Raw genomic sequence first — 17991 nt, forward strand, 5'->3', positions numbered from 1 at the left:
CAGGACATTGCTCAGGGAGGTCCCATTCCCACACAAGATGTCTTCCACCTCCATGAGAAGGGTCCATTGGATACTTACCGTGAAGGGCCTTTCTCACGAATGGCTAGGAGGACAACTTGGCCCTCCTTGGTTCTCTATCAGTCCCCGATACAGTTATTAGTTATCGTTATATGTTCATTGTTCTTTCACTGTTTCATGTGAGCCTGAGCTTTCGCTGTTTGTTGCTTCCTGTTTATATCTCTTGTTGAAGTACAGTTACTGCTTTGCCAGTTCAGGTTACTGGGGAGAAGATGACTTTCCAGGTTGATACAGGAAGTGTTGTGAAAGCTTTCCCTGCCCCCTAGCAAAAGGGAAAGGAAGACGTAGGGTTGTTATGAAGATAAAATTAGGGTATCCACATCCAGGCTGGGAAATACCTGGAGATTTTGGGGGGTAGAGCCTGAGAAGAATAGGGTTTGGGGACGAGAGAGACTTCAGTGGGTATAATGCCATAGAGTCCAACTTCAAAAGCTGCCATTCTCTCCAGGGGAATTGATCTTTGTAACCTAGAGACCAGTTGTAATTCTGGTACATCTCCAGTCACCCCCTGGAGGTTGATAAAATGGAGATGAGGAGAATACTGTAAACCCATTTGGGTTCCCTTTGGGGAGAAAGGCTGAGGTAAAAATGGAGCAAATTATAAATGACTAGCAGCAAAGCCCATTTTATAGTGGAATAAATTGAGCTCTAGAAGGGCAGGGGAGATGATGGGCAGGGGAATGGGTGGACTGGTGGCAGGTTTTCTTGCCTGTCCACTTTCTTCCCCCCCACCACCACTCACCGCTTCTCCCATCACTTGACCCGCTCTCCCAGCCCACTCCAGGGGTCCTCTGGCTGGGCTTCATCAGCCAGCTCCTCACCCTGCCACTTCCTCCTCTTGGTGTCTCAGTTGCCTGGGAGCTCCCTTAGTGCAGCAAGGCTGATTGCCTGCCCATCTGCTTGCTCCATCGCTCATCTTTGGCTCTGCCTCTGCTCTTCCGCTGCTCCGTGCTGCCGTGGCCCATTGGGCCTTGCAGGTGGGTTGCTGGTGCCAGGGTAGGAGTCCAGAGGTCAGGGCCCTAGGAGGCCCCAGATTGGTTATTGGAGCTGCAGGAGCTGGAGGCAGGTGGCAGATCCAGCGGGAGACTGGATTGCTGCCACTTCTCTGCCAGGCCCAGTTTGGTTTTGGGGGGTGGGTGGGTGGGTGGGTAGCTGGTGGAATGGGTAGGTGAGTGGCAGACCTGGTGGGAGTGAGGCTTGCCACCTTTGACGTGCCAGGCCCAGCTAGGTCGGGGGGGGGGGGGGGAGAAAGGGCAGGGGAAATGTGGAGGCTTCTGCTGTCCTGGCAGGAAGTGCAGCTTGCTGCTGATGCCCCACCAGGCCCAGATTGTTGCTCAGTAGCAGAGAAATGGACAGGGGACTGGTTGAAATGTGAGAGACACACTTCCAACCAATGACCACGCATGTGAGTCCTGCGCGCCCATTGGTTGGAAGTGAGTCGTCAGCTCACATTCCAAAACTTAATGAATTATATGTTAGGATATATATGCAGTTACCAGGATCCCATACGGTGTGGATAAATGTTGAAGTACTAAGATTATTGCAGTTAGCACCATCATTTAAGGTTCAGCCAATATTTCAGTGTTGGATATACTTCTAGCTCCTTTGCAGACCACTGTTCACACAGTCTGTCTCAAGTGATTTCCTGCCTACCTGCATTGCTGTCTGAAGGGTGAAGGTAAGGTCAGCCCAGCAGGTATAATATGAATTCTCAGCAAAGTGCATTTTCTAGGTTGCAGGGGTTCAGTCCTGTTTTTTTTTTCAAAGGTTATTTACCACCATGGTAAAATGGGCTAAAAATGTGGGGAGAAGCATACTAATAGAACAATGGGGAAGATTGTGGAAAAAATATTTGAAATTTACAGCTTGTTATAACATGAAAGAAAATTATTGTAAGATGATGTATAGGTGGTACTTAACACCAAAAAATTGTCTAAAATCTATAAGGGAATATCAAACAAATGCTGGAAATATCAACAACAGGGTGGTTCTTTTTTCGTATGTGTTGGACATGCAAACAGGCAAAATTATTTTGGGATATGATTTTAAAAGAAATGCAAAGGATTTTGAAAATAACAATAGGGGAAAAAACTTGAGGCATTTCTGTTGGGGTTGATGGGGGAAAGTATTCATGATCAATATAGAACACTTTTGACATCTATGACAACTGCAGCAAGGATTTTATATGCACACAAATGGAGGGACAACAAAATTCCCACAAAGCAAGACTGGATCTTGAAAGTCACGGAGTATGCGGAGATGGCAAGGCTGACGGAAGTTATAAGAGACAAGAATAATACGGACAATTTTCTGAAATACTGAAAATCCTTTCTGGACTACTTGTTGAAAACATATACCAACAGGGAAACAATGGCAGGATTCGAGACTTAAATGAAAACAGTGTATTGGATTAAGACAAGTTTGTAAGAAGAACTAAAAGAGAAAAAAAATTAGATATTAATTATAAGCACGGAGTTAAATTTATGCTTGGATCCTTATTAAGGTGGCTGGAAGTCACCATATATATGTGTAGGTGTTTGTGTAGGTGTGCTTTTTTCTTTTCATTTAGTATTATTATTATAGGGGGAGTGGGGACTAGATCGGGATCTTTTCTTTACCATTGGAAAAAAGCCACCAAACCAAGAATGCTTCCTTGATATTGCTTTTTGAGGGCGGGAGGCGGGAGGCGGGAGGCGGGCGGGCCGATGCAAAAGTCCGTAAAGTTGTCTCCACGTAAAGATGGGGGTGGGACGAGCCTAGCTGGCCCCATTCCTAGTGCCTCCTCATGGGTATTGTGGGTGGAGTGAGCCCCACTTGCCAGCCTTCAACTGTGCACTTGTCCCAGCGGGGGCACAGCTGGGGGGACAGCTGGTACTTGGGTTAACTCCAGGCGCCATTTTAATTATCTACATCCCTGGTGGAAGGTGCCTGGCAATGGTTTGTGGGGGGAAAACCCTGCTTCCTATTAGTATCTGCTGGACCAAATACCCAGTGTGGAATCAAGCATATTTCATATTGTCCCACAGTCTTCTTTTTCACAAAGGGCTTGGAGATCTCCCAGAATTACAACTGATTTCCAGATAACAGAAATCAGTTCCCTTTGTGGAACTGGCTGCTTTGGAGAGTGGACTCTAAGGCATTGTATGCCACTGAGCCTCCTCCCCAACAAGACTGCCAGCTCCGAGTTCGAAATACCTGCAGATTTAAGGATGGAGCCTGGGAGAGTGGGGTTGAGAGGCGGGCGGGGGGGGGGGGGCTCTATAGGATATAATGCCATGCAGTCCATCTTCCATGGCAACCATTTTCTGCCGGAGAAGTGGAATAAATGCTTTAAAGAAATAAATAGTAAATATGTGATTTATGTAGTCTGGAGATCAGCCGTAATTCCAAAAGATCTCCAGCACCCCTTCCCTTCCTGGAGGTTGGCAATCCAACTCCCCAGGTCCACCCCCAATGCCTCCAGAAATTTCCTAACCCGGAGCTGATAACCATCTGCCAGGCAGATATAGAAACAGTCCAAGAATCTGCCAACTCTTCTCACCAGAGGCAAAAGTGTGGGTAAGCTCATACTCCACAAGCTGGTATGAAAGTGAGGTAACTGGTATTCCCACTGGCGTAATGCCACCACCTTGTGGGGGGGCATCAAAATGCTGGGTTCGTTTTTGGGTATTTTAGTGGTTTTCCATTTTTGGTGTGCAGAGGGTGCAGTTTTTAGGCTATCGGCACCAAAATTTCAGCGTATCATCAGGAGACTGTCCTTATGCTACTCCCCAAGTTTGGTGAGGTTTGGTTCAGGGAGTCCAAAGTTATGGACTCCCAAAGGGGCTGCCCCTATCCCCCATTGTTGCCAATGGGAGCTAATAGGAGATAGGGGCTACAGTTTTGAGGGTCCATACCTTTGCCCCCCCCTGAACCAAACTGCACCAAACTTGGGGGGTATCATTAGGGAAGTCTCTTGATGAGACCCTGAAAGTTTTGAGACTGTGCCTTCAGAAATGTGCCCCTCTACAGACCCGCTGCAACCCCCATTTGGCAGCATGCAATGCAGAAAACTCCAATGCAGAACAAAGATTCTTGGGCAAATTTCTAGGATGATATTTCATTGCAGGGGTGCATTTTTGGATGTATCGGCACCAAAATTTCAGGGTATCATCTGGAGATGATGGCACCCCCCCCGCCCCAAGTTTGGTGCAGTTTGGACTCAGGGGGTCCCAGGGTGGACCCCTCAAAGGGTAGCCCCCCTCTCCTTAGCGAGAATGGGGGATTAGGCAGCTTTTAGCACAGAAGTCCATAACTTTGGACCCCCTAAACCAAACTTCATGCCAAACTAGGAGGACTCTATGGGACAGTTTCCAGATGAGTACCCTAAAGATTTGGGTGCCATTACATCTAAAAATGCGCCCCCTACAGGGAACATCCCAGAGAATTGCCCAAAGATCTTTGTTCTGCGTTGGAAGTTACCTGTATTATATCCATGGGAGGATTGCAGGCTGGGGGGAACATTTCTAAAGGCACAGATCTCAAGACTTTCAGGGTCCAATCAGGAGACAGCTTTGACGGTACCCCCCATTGGGTTTGGAGTGCAGTTTTGTAGTTCAGGGGGGCCAGAGTTATGGACCCTCAAAACTGTAGCCCCCATTCCCTGTAAGCTCCCATTTAGAACAGTGGGGGATGAGAGCACCCCCTTTGGGAGTCCCATGGCACTTTGGACTCCTTAGACTGAAACCTCACCAAACTAGGCAGGAGTAGTATGGGACAGTGCCAGGACAGTATGCTGAAAGTGTCGTGCCTGGTATTATGTCTAAAAATGCACCCCCTGCAGGCACCAATGTCCACGGGTACTTAAAAGGTGGTCGTAGTGCAGTGGCTGCATTGGGGGGGGTGGAGGCATCTGGAAGCTCAAGGTTGCTTGCCCAGGGCTACAGTTTGCCCAGGGCTGCCTCGTTACACCCCTGGGTATTCCACACTTCTGCTTCCAGGTCTTGGGAGGGAAAATATCACCAGTCCTTCCACTTGGATTTCTCTTCTCCATACCTAGAGTGGTGTGCCTTATGTTTAGCCAGAATCCGACAACCCGGGATACTCAACAGGGGTTGCAGGTGGAGGGAATTGGCAAAGGCACGGATAAGAGAGGAGAGTGGAACTTGCCTGTGTGGATACAGCGTAATCAGCCAGGTGTCGACACGCAACATGAAGTCAGAGGCCGGCTTCCCTGCAAGGCTGAAGGTTTGCTTAACTTTTTGGACTCGAGAGTGAGCCAGTGAGGAGGGGGAGGGGGAGGGGGAGGGGGCGGAGGGAGTGGAGAAGTCTGGTGCCAGCTCACCACACCACACAGATTTTCTTTGCACAGCAAACCATTTGCAGATGTGACAGGGAGAGAAGAGAAGGGGGGGGGGGGGAGAAAAAGCTGAGGCATCTGGGGAAGTCTGGGGAAGGGACAACCAGAGAGTCCTGAAAGAAGTCTTCTCATGCGTAGCAGCCATCGCTTCTCCTGCTTCACAAACTGCAGAATTATATTTGGACAAACACCAGCCCAAACAGCAAGAGCTAACATGATCTGAGCCACGTCCACAGCCTGTGAGAGAGGTATCCATGTGATTTTAGTGTGTGCACACATACACACACACACAGGGTTTTAACAATCTCATTGAATCTTCACTCACAGAATTACACTGTCTCCATCTCAGATTTTCTTCATTTTGTTTCCAGACAAAAAAAAAAATCTAAAGGCAGGGAACAGGAGGTGCTGCTGTCTCGAACTTCCTGTCCCTGTTTCCCTGTCTTGTCTGAAACTTTCTGTACTTTCATCAACGTTAATTTCCCCCCAGTTAGGAGATGGGGAAAGCTGCTTCAGCAACATTATTGTGTCTGAAAGATCTGTGGATTTCTTCAGTCCTGGCCACCTCTATGTGTTCCCCCGTCTTTCTCACGTATTGGGGATCATTCTTGACCCTGCTGCATATGATTCTTTTAAGACAGGATGCCAGGAATTGAACCCATAGCCTTAAATTAAGTAAATTAGCCATGTTATGAACTCCTTTGTTAATTGAAAATGTCAGTGACTAAACCCACTTTGTTTGCTTTCTACATTCAAAGAAGATGTAATCCCCCCTCTCCCAAATTTCAAGAATTAGCAGTTTGCTATGGCACTGAGAAGGGTACCTGATCACTTATGACTTGTGGCACCCTGATATCCTGGAACTTGGCCTGGAGAAATACCTTCTGTGTTCTAGGCTTGCGACCAAAATACACTTTGTCCAGCAGAGTCACTGAGGTAAATGCAACAATCTCTGACCAGCTAGGAACTTCTCTGCCAGTGAAGCAAGTCCAAAGGAAGTCTACGGGATCCCAACTGGCTGGCTTTGAATATCTAGTCTTTACTTTCAGTTCTAAAGTCATTGGAAGGCAAGGGATACATGATTTGTGTTCCTCAGATGACTCGATCTATGGCTCAAGAGTCAGACCAGACTGAGCAGTAGACTAGGATGCCCAGAGACTGCGGCCGTTTCCGCACGGCCTCCTGCCGCCCCCACGCCGCCAAGAGTGCGGGCGGCGTGGGGGCGGAAGCCCGTTCGCATGCAAGCATGCGACCCCCGCCCCCCCACCCCCTCCCCCCACACACCCCCCCCCCCCCACGCCCCCCCCCCCCCCACCCCCCCCCCCCCCCCCACCCCCCCCCCCCCCCAACCCCCCCCCCCCCCCCCCCCCCCCCCCCCAACACCCCCCCCCCCCCCCCCCCCCCCCCCCCCTCCCGGGCCCCCCCCCCCCGCCCCCCCCCCCTCGGCCTCACCCCCCCCCCCCCCCCCGCCACACCCCCCCCCCCCCCCACCCCCCCCCCCCCCCACCCCCCCCCCCCCCCACCCCCCCCCCCCCCCACCCCCCCCCCCCCCCACCCCCCCCCCCCCCCACCCCCCCCCCCCCCCACCCCCCCCCCCCCCCACCCCCCCCCCCCCCCACCCCCCCCCCCCCCCACCCCCCCCCCCCCCCACCCCCCCCCCCCCCCACCCCCCCCCCCCCCCACCCCCCCCCCCCCCCACCCCCCCCCCCCCCCACCCCCCCCCCCCCCCACCCCCCCCCCCCCCCACCCCCCCCCCCCCCCACCCCCCCCCCCCCCCACCCCCCCCCCCCCCCACCCCCCCCCCCCCCCACCCCCCCCCCCCCCCACCCCCCCCCCCCCCCACCCCCCCCCCCCCCCACCCCCCCCCCCCCCCACCCCCCCCCCCCCCCACCCCCCCCCCCCCCCACCCCCCCCCCCCCCCACCCCCCCCCCCCCCCACCCCCCCCCCCCCCCACCCCCCCCCCCCCCCACCCCCCCCCCCCCCCACCCCCCCCCCCCCCCACCCCCCCCCCCCCCCACCCCCCCCCCCCCCCACCCCCCCCCCCCCCCACCCCCCCCCCCCCCCACCCCCCCCCCCCCCCACCCCCCCCCCCCCCCACCCCCCCCCCCCCCCACCCCCCCCCCCCCCCACCCCCCCCCCCCCCCACCCCCCCCCCCCCCCACCCCCCCCCCCCCCCACCCCCCCCCCCCCCCACCCCCCCCCCCCCCCACCCCCCCCCCCCCCCACCCCCCCCCCCCCCCACCCCCCCCCCCCCCCACCCCCCCCCCCCCCCACCCCCCCCCCCCCCCACCCCCCCCCCCCCCCACCCCCCCCCCCCCCCACCCCCCCCCCCCCCCACCCCCCCCCCCCCCCACCCCCCCCCCCCCCCACCCCCCCCCCCCCCCACCCCCCCCCCCCCCCACCCCCCCCCCCCCCCACCCCCCCCCCCCCCCACCCCCCCCCCCCCCCACCCCCCCCCCCCCCCACCCCCCCCCCCCCCCACCCCCCCCCCCCCCCACCCCCCCCCCCCCCCACCCCCCCCCCCCCCCACCCCCCCCCCCCCCCACCCCCCCCCCCCCCCACCCCCCCCCCCCCCCACCCCCCCCCCCCCCCACCCCCCCCCCCCCCCACCCCCCCCCCCCCCCACCCCCCCCCCCCCCCACCCCCCCCCCCCCCCACCCCCCCCCCCCCCCACCCCCCCCCCCCCCCACCCCCCCCCCCCCCCACCCCCCCCCCCCCCCACCCCCCCCCCCCCCCACCCCCCCCCCCCCCCACCCCCCCCCCCCCCCACCCCCCCCCCCCCCCACCCCCCCCCCCCCCCACCCCCCCCCCCCCCCACCCCCCCCCCCCCCCACCCCCCCCCCCCCCCACCCCCCCCCCCCCCCACCCCCCCCCCCCCCCACCCCCCCCCCCCCCCACCCCCCCCCCCCCCCACCCCCCCCCCCCCCCACCCCCCCCCCCCCCCACCCCCCCCCCCCCCCACCCCCCCCCCCCCCCACCCCCCCCCCCCCCCACCCCCCCCCCCCCCCACCCCCCCCCCCCCCCACCCCCCCCCCCCCCCACCCCCCCCCCCCCCCACCCCCCCCCCCCCCCACCCCCCCCCCCCCCCACCCCCCCCCCCCCCCACCCCCCCCCCCCCCCACCCCCCCCCCCCCCCACCCCCCCCCCCCCCCACCCCCCCCCCCCCCCACCCCCCCCCCCCCCCACCCCCCCCCCCCCCCACCCCCCCCCCCCCCCACCCCCCCCCCCCCCCACCCCCCCCCCCCCCCACCCCCCCCCCCCCCCACCCCCCCCCCCCCCCACCCCCCCCCCCCCCCACCCCCCCCCCCCCCCACCCCCCCCCCCCCCCACCCCCCCCCCCCCCCACCCCCCCCCCCCCCCACCCCCCCCCCCCCCCACCCCCCCCCCCCCCCACCCCCCCCCCCCCCCACCCCCCCCCCCCCCCACCCCCCCCCCCCCCCACCCCCCCCCCCCCCCACCCCCCCCCCCCCCCACCCCCCCCCCCCCCCACCCCCCCCCCCCCCCACCCCCCCCCCCCCCCACCCCCCCCCCCCCCCACCCCCCCCCCCCCCCACCCCCCCCCCCCCCCACCCCCCCCCCCCCCCACCCCCCCCCCCCCCCACCCCCCCCCCCCCCCACCCCCCCCCCCCCCCACCCCCCCCCCCCCCCACCCCCCCCCCCCCCCACCCCCCCCCCCCCCCACCCCCCCCCCCCCCCACCCCCCCCCCCCCCCACCCCCCCCCCCCCCCACCCCCCCCCCCCCCCACCCCCCCCCCCCCCCACCCCCCCCCCCCCCCACCCCCCCCCCCCCCCACCCCCCCCCCCCCCCACCCCCCCCCCCCCCCACCCCCCCCCCCCCCCACCCCCCCCCCCCCCCACCCCCCCCCCCCCCCACCCCCCCCCCCCCCCACCCCCCCCCCCCCCCACCCCCCCCCCCCCCCACCCCCCCCCCCCCCCACCCCCCCCCCCCCCCACCCCCCCCCCCCCCCACCCCCCCCCCCCCCCACCCCCCCCCCCCCCCACCCCCCCCCCCCCCCACCCCCCCCCCCCCCCACCCCCCCCCCCCCCCACCCCCCCCCCCCCCCACCCCCCCCCCCCCCCACCCCCCCCCCCCCCCACCCCCCCCCCCCCCCACCCCCCCCCCCCCCCACCCCCCCCCCCCCCCACCCCCCCCCCCCCCCACCCCCCCCCCCCCCCACCCCCCCCCCCCCCCACCCCCCCCCCCCCCCACCCCCCCCCCCCCCCACCCCCCCCCCCCCCCACCCCCCCCCCCCCCCACCCCCCCCCCCCCCCACCCCCCCCCCCCCCCACCCCCCCCCCCCCCCACCCCCCCCCCCCCCCACCCCCCCCCCCCCCCACCCCCCCCCCCCCCCACCCCCCCCCCCCCCCACCCCCCCCCCCCCCCACCCCCCCCCCCCCCCACCCCCCCCCCCCCCCACCCCCCCCCCCCCCCACCCCCCCCCCCCCCCACCCCCCCCCCCCCCCACCCCCCCCCCCCCCCACCCCCCCCCCCCCCCACCCCCCCCCCCCCCCACCCCCCCCCCCCCCCACCCCCCCCCCCCCCCACCCCCCCCCCCCCCCACCCCCCCCCCCCCCCACCCCCCCCCCCCCCCACCCCCCCCCCCCCCCACCCCCCCCCCCCCCCACCCCCCCCCCCCCCCACCCCCCCCCCCCCCCACCCCCCCCCCCCCCCACCCCCCCCCCCCCCCACCCCCCCCCCCCCCCACCCCCCCCCCCCCCCACCCCCCCCCCCCCCCACCCCCCCCCCCCCCCACCCCCCCCCCCCCCCACCCCCCCCCCCCCCCACCCCCCCCCCCCCCCACCCCCCCCCCCCCCCACCCCCCCCCCCCCCCACCCCCCCCCCCCCCCACCCCCCCCCCCCCCCACCCCCCCCCCCCCCCACCCCCCCCCCCCCCCACCCCCCCCCCCCCCCACCCCCCCCCCCCCCCACCCCCCCCCCCCCCCACCCCCCCCCCCCCCCACCCCCCCCCCCCCCCACCCCCCCCCCCCCCCACCCCCCCCCCCCCCCACCCCCCCCCCCCCCCACCCCCCCCCCCCCCCACCCCCCCCCCCCCCCACCCCCCCCCCCCCCCACCCCCCCCCCCCCCCACCCCCCCCCCCCCCCACCCCCCCCCCCCCCCACCCCCCCCCCCCCCCACCCCCCCCCCCCCCCACCCCCCCCCCCCCCCACCCCCCCCCCCCCCCACCCCCCCCCCCCCCCACCCCCCCCCCCCCCCACCCCCCCCCCCCCCCACCCCCCCCCCCCCCCACCCCCCCCCCCCCCCACCCCCCCCCCCCCCCACCCCCCCCCCCCCCCACCCCCCCCCCCCCCCACCCCCCCCCCCCCCCACCCCCCCCCCCCCCCACCCCCCCCCCCCCCCACCCCCCCCCCCCCCCACCCCCCCCCCCCCCCACCCCCCCCCCCCCCCACCCCCCCCCCCCCCCACCCCCCCCCCCCCCCACCCCCCCCCCCCCCCACCCCCCCCCCCCCCCACCCCCCCCCCCCCCCACCCCCCCCCCCCCCCACCCCCCCCCCCCCCCACCCCCCCCCCCCCCCACCCCCCCCCCCCCCCACCCCCCCCCCCCCCCACCCCCCCCCCCCCCCACCCCCCCCCCCCCCCACCCCCCCCCCCCCCCACCCCCCCCCCCCCCCACCCCCCCCCCCCCCCACCCCCCCCCCCCCCCACCCCCCCCCCCCCCCACCCCCCCCCCCCCCCACCCCCCCCCCCCCCCACCCCCCCCCCCCCCCACCCCCCCCCCCCCCCACCCCCCCCCCCCCCCACCCCCCCCCCCCCCCACCCCCCCCCCCCCCCACCCCCCCCCCCCCCCACCCCCCCCCCCCCCCACCCCCCCCCCCCCCCACCCCCCCCCCCCCCCACCCCCCCCCCCCCCCACCCCCCCCCCCCCCCACCCCCCCCCCCCCCCACCCCCCCCCCCCCCCACCCCCCCCCCCCCCCACCCCCCCCCCCCCCCACCCCCCCCCCCCCCCACCCCCCCCCCCCCCCACCCCCCCCCCCCCCCACCCCCCCCCCCCCCCACCCCCCCCCCCCCCCACCCCCCCCCCCCCCCACCCCCCCCCCCCCCCACCCCCCCCCCCCCCCACCCCCCCCCCCCCCCACCCCCCCCCCCCCCCACCCCCCCCCCCCCCCACCCCCCCCCCCCCCCACCCCCCCCCCCCCCCACCCCCCCCCCCCCCCACCCCCCCCCCCCCCCACCCCCCCCCCCCCCCACCCCCCCCCCCCCCCACCCCCCCCCCCCCCCACCCCCCCCCCCCCCCACCCCCCCCCCCCCCCACCCCCCCCCCCCCCCACCCCCCCCCCCCCCCACCCCCCCCCCCCCCCACCCCCCCCCCCCCCCACCCCCCCCCCCCCCCACCCCCCCCCCCCCCCACCCCCCCCCCCCCCCACCCCCCCCCCCCCCCACCCCCCCCCCCCCCCACCCCCCCCCCCCCCCACCCCCCCCCCCCCCCACCCCCCCCCCCCCCCACCCCCCCCCCCCCCCACCCCCCCCCCCCCCCACCCCCCCCCCCCCCCACCCCCCCCCCCCCCCACCCCCCCCCCCCCCCACCCCCCCCCCCCCCCACCCCCCCCCCCCCCCACCCCCCCCCCCCCCCACCCCCCCCCCCCCCCACCCCCCCCCCCCCCCACCCCCCCCCCCCCCCACCCCCCCCCCCCCCCACCCCCCCCCCCCCCCACCCCCCCCCCCCCCCACCCCCCCCCCCCCCCACCCCCCCCCCCCCCCACCCCCCCCCCCCCCCACCCCCCCCCCCCCCCACCCCCCCCCCCCCCCACCCCCCCCCCCCCCCACCCCCCCCCCCCCCCACCCCCCCCCCCCCCCACCCCCCCCCCCCCCCACCCCCCCCCCCCCCCACCCCCCCCCCCCCCCACCCCCCCCCCCCCCCACCCCCCCCCCCCCCCACCCCCCCCCCCCCCCACCCCCCCCCCCCCCCACCCCCCCCCCCCCCCACCCCCCCCCCCCCCCACCCCCCCCCCCCCCCACCCCCCCCCCCCCCCACCCCCCCCCCCCCCCACCCCCCCCCCCCCCCACCCCCCCCCCCCCCCACCCCCCCCCCCCCCCACCCCCCCCCCCCCCCACCCCCCCCCCCCCCCACCCCCCCCCCCCCCCACCCCCCCCCCCCCCCACCCCCCCCCCCCCCCACCCCCCCCCCCCCCCACCCCCCCCCCCCCCCACCCCCCCCCCCCCCCACCCCCCCCCCCCCCCACCCCCCCCCCCCCCCACCCCCCCCCCCCCCCACCCCCCCCCCCCCCCACCCCCCCCCCCCCCCACCCCCCCCCCCCCCCACCCCCCCCCCCCCCCACCCCCCCCCCCCCCCACCCCCCCCCCCCCCCACCCCCCCCCCCCCCCACCCCCCCCCCCCCCCACCCCCCCCCCCCCCCACCCCCCCCCCCCCCCACCCCCCCCCCCCCCCACCCCCCCCCCCCCCCACCCCCCCCCCCCCCCACCCCCCCCCCCCCCCACCCCCCCCCCCCCCCACCCCCCCCCCCCCCCACCCCCCCCCCCCCCCACCCCCCCCCCCCCCCACCCCCCCCCCCCCCCACCCCCCCCCCCCCCCACCCCCCCCCCCCCCCACCCCCCCCCCCCCCCACCCCCCCCCCCCCCCACCCCCCCCCCCCCCCACCCCCCCCCCCCCCCACCCCCCCCCCCCCCCACCCCCCCCCCCCCCCACCCCCCCCCCCCCCCACCCCCCCCCCCCCCCACCCCCCCCCCCCCCCACCCCCCCCCCCCCCCACCCCCCCCCCCCCCCACCCCCCCCCCCCCCCACCCCCCCCCCCCCCCACCCCCCCCCCCCCCCACCCCCCCCCCCCCCCACCCCCCCCCCCCCCCACCCCCCCCCCCCCCCACCCCCCCCCCCCCCCACCCCCCCCCCCCCCCACCCCCCCCCCCCCCCACCCCCCCCCCCCCCCACCCCCCCCCCCCCCCACCCCCCCCCCCCCCCACCCCCCCCCCCCCCCACCCCCCCCCCCCCCCACCCCCCCCCCCCCCCACCCCCCCCCCCCCCCACCCCCCCCCCCCCCCACCCCCCCCCCCCCCCACCCCCCCCCCCCCCCACCCCCCCCCCCCCCCACCCCCCCCCCCCCCCACCCCCCCCCCCCCCCACCCCCCCCCCCCCCCACCCCCCCCCCCCCCCACCCCCCCCCCCCCCCACCCCCCCCCCCCCCCACCCCCCCCCCCCCCCACCCCCCCCCCCCCCCACCCCCCCCCCCCCCCACCCCCCCCCCCCCCCACCCCCCCCCCCCCCCACCCCCCCCCCCCCCCACCCCCCCCCCCCCCCACCCCCCCCCCCCCCCACCCCCCCCCCCCCCCACCCCCCCCCCCCCCCACCCCCCCCCCCCCCCACCCCCCCCCCCCCCCACCCCCCCCCCCCCCCACCCCCCCCCCCCCCCACCCCCCCCCCCCCCCACCCCCCCCCCCCCCCACCCCCCCCCCCCCCCACCCCCCCCCCCCCCCACCCCCCCCCCCCCCCACCCCCCCCCCCCCCCACCCCCCCCCCCCCCCACCCCCCCCCCCCCCCACCCCCCCCCCCCCCCACCCCCCCCCCCCCCCACCCCCCCCCCCCCCCACCCCCCCCCCCCCCCACCCCCCCCCCCCCCCACCCCCCCCCCCCCCCACCCCCCCCCCCCCCCACCCCCCCCCCCCCCCACCCCCCCCCCCCCCCACCCCCCCCCCCCCCCACCCCCCCCCCCCCCCACCCCCCCCCCCCCCCACCCCCCCCCCCCCCCACCCCCCCCCCCCCCCACCCCCCCCCCCCCCCACCCCCCCCCCCCCCCACCCCCCCCCCCCCCCACCCCCCCCCCCCCCCACCCCCCCCCCCCCCCACCCCCCCCCCCCCCCACCCCCCCCCCCCCCCACCCCCCCCCCCCCCCACCCCCCCCCCCCCCCACCCCCCCCCCCCCCCACCCCCCCCCCCCCCCACCCCCCCCCCCCCCCACCCCCCCCCCCCCCCACCCCCCCCCCCCCCCACCCCCCCCCCCCCCCACCCCCCCCCCCCCCCACCCCCCCCCCCCCCCACCCCCCCCCCCCCCCACCCCCCCCCCCCCCCACCCCCCCCCCCCCCCACCCCCCCCCCCCCCCACCCCCCCCCCCCCCCACCCCCCCCCCCCCCCACCCCCCCCCCCCCCCACCCCCCCCCCCCCCCACCCCCCCCCCCCCCCACCCCCCCCCCCCCCCACCCCCCCCCCCCCCCACCCCCCCCCCCCCCCACCCCCCCCCCCCCCCACCCCCCCCCCCCCCCACCCCCCCCCCCCCCCACCCCCCCCCCCCCCCACCCCCCCCCCCCCCCACCCCCCCCCCCCCCCACCCCCCCCCCCCCCCACCCCCCCCCCCCCCCACCCCCCCCCCCCCCCACCCCCCCCCCCCCCCACCCCCCCCCCCCCCCACCCCCCCCCCCCCCCACCCCCCCCCCCCCCCACCCCCCCCCCCCCCCACCCCCCCCCCCCCCCACCCCCCCCCCCCCCCACCCCCCCCCCCCCCCACCCCCCCCCCCCCCCACCCCCCCCCCCCCCCACCCCCCCCCCCCCCCACCCCCCCCCCCCCCCACCCCCCCCCCCCCCCACCCCCCCCCCCCCCCACCCCCCCCCCCCCCCACCCCCCCCCCCCCCCACCCCCCCCCCCCCCCACCCCCCCCCCCCCCCACCCCCCCCCCCCCCCACCCCCCCCCCCCCCCACCCCCCCCCCCCCCCACCCCCCCCCCCCCCCACCCCCCCCCCCCCCCACCCCCCCCCCCCCCCACCCCCCCCCCCCCCCACCCCCCCCCCCCCCCACCCCCCCCCCCCCCCACCCCCCCCCCCCCCCACCCCCCCCCCCCCCCACCCCCCCCCCCCCCCACCCCCCCCCCCCCCCACCCCCCCCCCCCCCCACCCCCCCCCCCCCCCACCCCCCCCCCCCCCCACCCCCCCCCCCCCCCACCCCCCCCCCCCCCCACCCCCCCCCCCCCCCACCCCCCCCCCCCCCCACCCCCCCCCCCCCCCACCCCCCCCCCCCCCCACCCCCCCCCCCCCCCACCCCCCCCCCCCCCCACCCCCCCCCCCCCCCACCCCCCCCCCCCCCCACCCCCCCCCCCCCCCACCCCCCCCCCCCCCCACCCCCCCCCCCCCCCACCCCCCCCCCCCCCCACCCCCCCCCCCCCCCACCCCCCCCCCCCCCCACCCCCCCCCCCCCCCACCCCCCCCCCCCCCCACCCCCCCCCCCCCCCACCCCCCCCCCCCCCCACCCCCCCCCCCCCCCACCCCCCCCCCCCCCCACCCCCCCCCCCCCCCACCCCCCCCCCCCCCCACCCCCCCCCCCCCCCACCCCCCCCCCCCCCCACCCCCCCCCCCCCCCACCCCCCCCCCCCCCCACCCCCCCCCCCCCCCACCCCCCCCCCCCCCCACCCCCCCCCCCCCCCACCCCCCCCCCCCCCCACCCCCCCCCCCCCCCACCCCCCCCCCCCCCCACCCCCCCCCCCCCCCACCCCCCCCCCCCCCCACCCCCCCCCCCCCCCACCCCCCCCCCCCCCCACCCCCCCCCCCCCCCACCCCCCCCCCCCCCCACCCCCCCCCCCCCCCACCCCCCCCCCCCCCCACCCCCCCCCCCCCCCACCCCCCCCCCCCCCCACCCCCCCCCCCCCCCACCCCCCCCCCCCCCCACCCCCCCCCCCCCCCACCCCCCCCCCCCCCCACCCCCCCCCCCCCCCACCCCCCCCCCCCCCCACCCCCCCCCCCCCCCACCCCCCCCCCCCCCCACCCCCCCCCCCCCCCACCCCCCCCCCCCCCCACCCCCCCCCCCCCCCACCCCCCCCCCCCCCCACCCCCCCCCCCCCCCACCCCCCCCCCCCCCCACCCCCCCCCCCCCCCACCCCCCCCCCCCCCCACCCCCCCCCCCCCCCACCCCCCCCCCCCCCCACCCCCCCCCCCCCCCACCCCCCCCCCCCCCCACCCCCCCCCCCCCCCACCCCCCCCCCCCCCCACCCCCCCCCCCCCCCACCCCCCCCCCCCCCCACCCCCCCCCCCCCCCACCCCCCCCCCCCCCCACCCCCCCCCCCCCCCACCCCCCCCCCCCCCCACCCCCCCCCCCCCCCACCCCCCCCCCCCCCCACCCCCCCCCCCCCCCACCCCCCCCCCCCCCCACCCCCCCCCCCCCCCACCCCCCCCCCCCCCCACCCCCCCCCCCCCCCACCCCCCCCCCCCCCCACCCCCCCCCCCCCCCACCCCCCCCCCCCCCCACCCCCCCCCCCCCCCACCCCCCCCCCCCCCCACCCCCCCCCCCCCCCACCCCCCCCCCCCCCCACCCCCCCCCCCCCCCACCCCCCCCCCCCCCCACCCCCCCCCCCCCCCACCCCCCCCCCCCCCCACCCCCCCCCCCCCCCACCCCCCCCCCCCCCCACCCCCCCCCCCCCCCACCCCCCCCCCCCCCCACCCCCCCCCCCCCCCACCCCCCCCCCCCCCCACCCCCCCCCCCCCCCACCCCCCCCCCCCCCCACCCCCCCCCCCCCCCACCCCCCCCCCCCCCCACCCCCCCCCCCCCCCACCCCCCCCCCCCCCCACCCCCCCCCCCCCCCACCCCCCCCCCCCCCCACCCCCCCCCCCCCCCACCCCCCCCCCCCCCCACCCCCCCCCCCCCCCACCCCCCCCCCCCCCCACCCCCCCCCCCCCCCACCCCCCCCCCCCCCCACCCCCCCCCCCCCCCACCCCCCCCCCCCCCCACCCCCCCCCCCCCCCACCCCCCCCCCCCCCCACCCCCCCCCCCCCCCACCCCCCCCCCCCCCCACCCCCCCCCCCCCCCACCCCCCCCCCCCCCCACCCCCCCCCCCCCCCACCCCCCCCCCCCCCCACCCCCCCCCCCCCCCACCCCCCCCCCCCCCCACCCCCCCCCCCCCCCACCCCCCCCCCCCCCCACCCCCCCCCCCCCCCACCCCCCCCCCCCCCCACCCCCCCCCCCCCCCACCCCCCCCCCCCCCCACCCCCCCCCCCCCCCACCCCCCCCCCCCCCCACCCCCCCCCCCCCCCACCCCCCCCCCCCCCCACCCCCCCCCCCCCCCACCCCCCCCCCCCCCCACCCCCCCCCCCCCCCACCCCCCCCCCCCCCCACCCCCCCCCCCCCCCACCCCCCCCCCCCCCCACCCCCCCCCCCCCCCACCCCCCCCCCCCCCCACCCCCCCCCCCCCCCACCCCCCCCCCCCCCCACCCCCCCCCCCCCCCACCCCCCCCCCCCCCCACCCCCCCCCCCCCCCACCCCCCCCCCCCCCCACCCCCCCCCCCCCCCACCCCCCCCCCCCCCCACCCCCCCCCCCCCCCACCCCCCCCCCCCCCCACCCCCCCCCCCCCCCACCCCCCCCCCCCCCCACCCCCCCCCCCCCCCACCCCCCCCCCCCCCCACCCCCCCCCCCCCCCACCCCCCCCCCCCCCCACCCCCCCCCCCCCCCACCCCCCCCCCCCCCCACCCCCCCCCCCCCCCACCCCCCCCCCCCCCCACCCCCCCCCCCCCCCACCCCCCCCCCCCCCCACCCCCCCCCCCCCCCACCCCCCCCCCCCCCCACCCCCCCCCCCCCCCACCCCCCCCCCCCCCCACCCCCCCCCCCCCCCACCCCCCCCCCCCC

This window comes from Sphaerodactylus townsendi, linkage group LG03 (assembly GCF_021028975.2).
Source record: "Sphaerodactylus townsendi isolate TG3544 linkage group LG03, MPM_Stown_v2.3, whole genome shotgun sequence".
In the NCBI taxonomy this organism is placed as follows: Eukaryota; Metazoa; Chordata; class Lepidosauria; order Squamata; family Sphaerodactylidae; genus Sphaerodactylus; species Sphaerodactylus townsendi.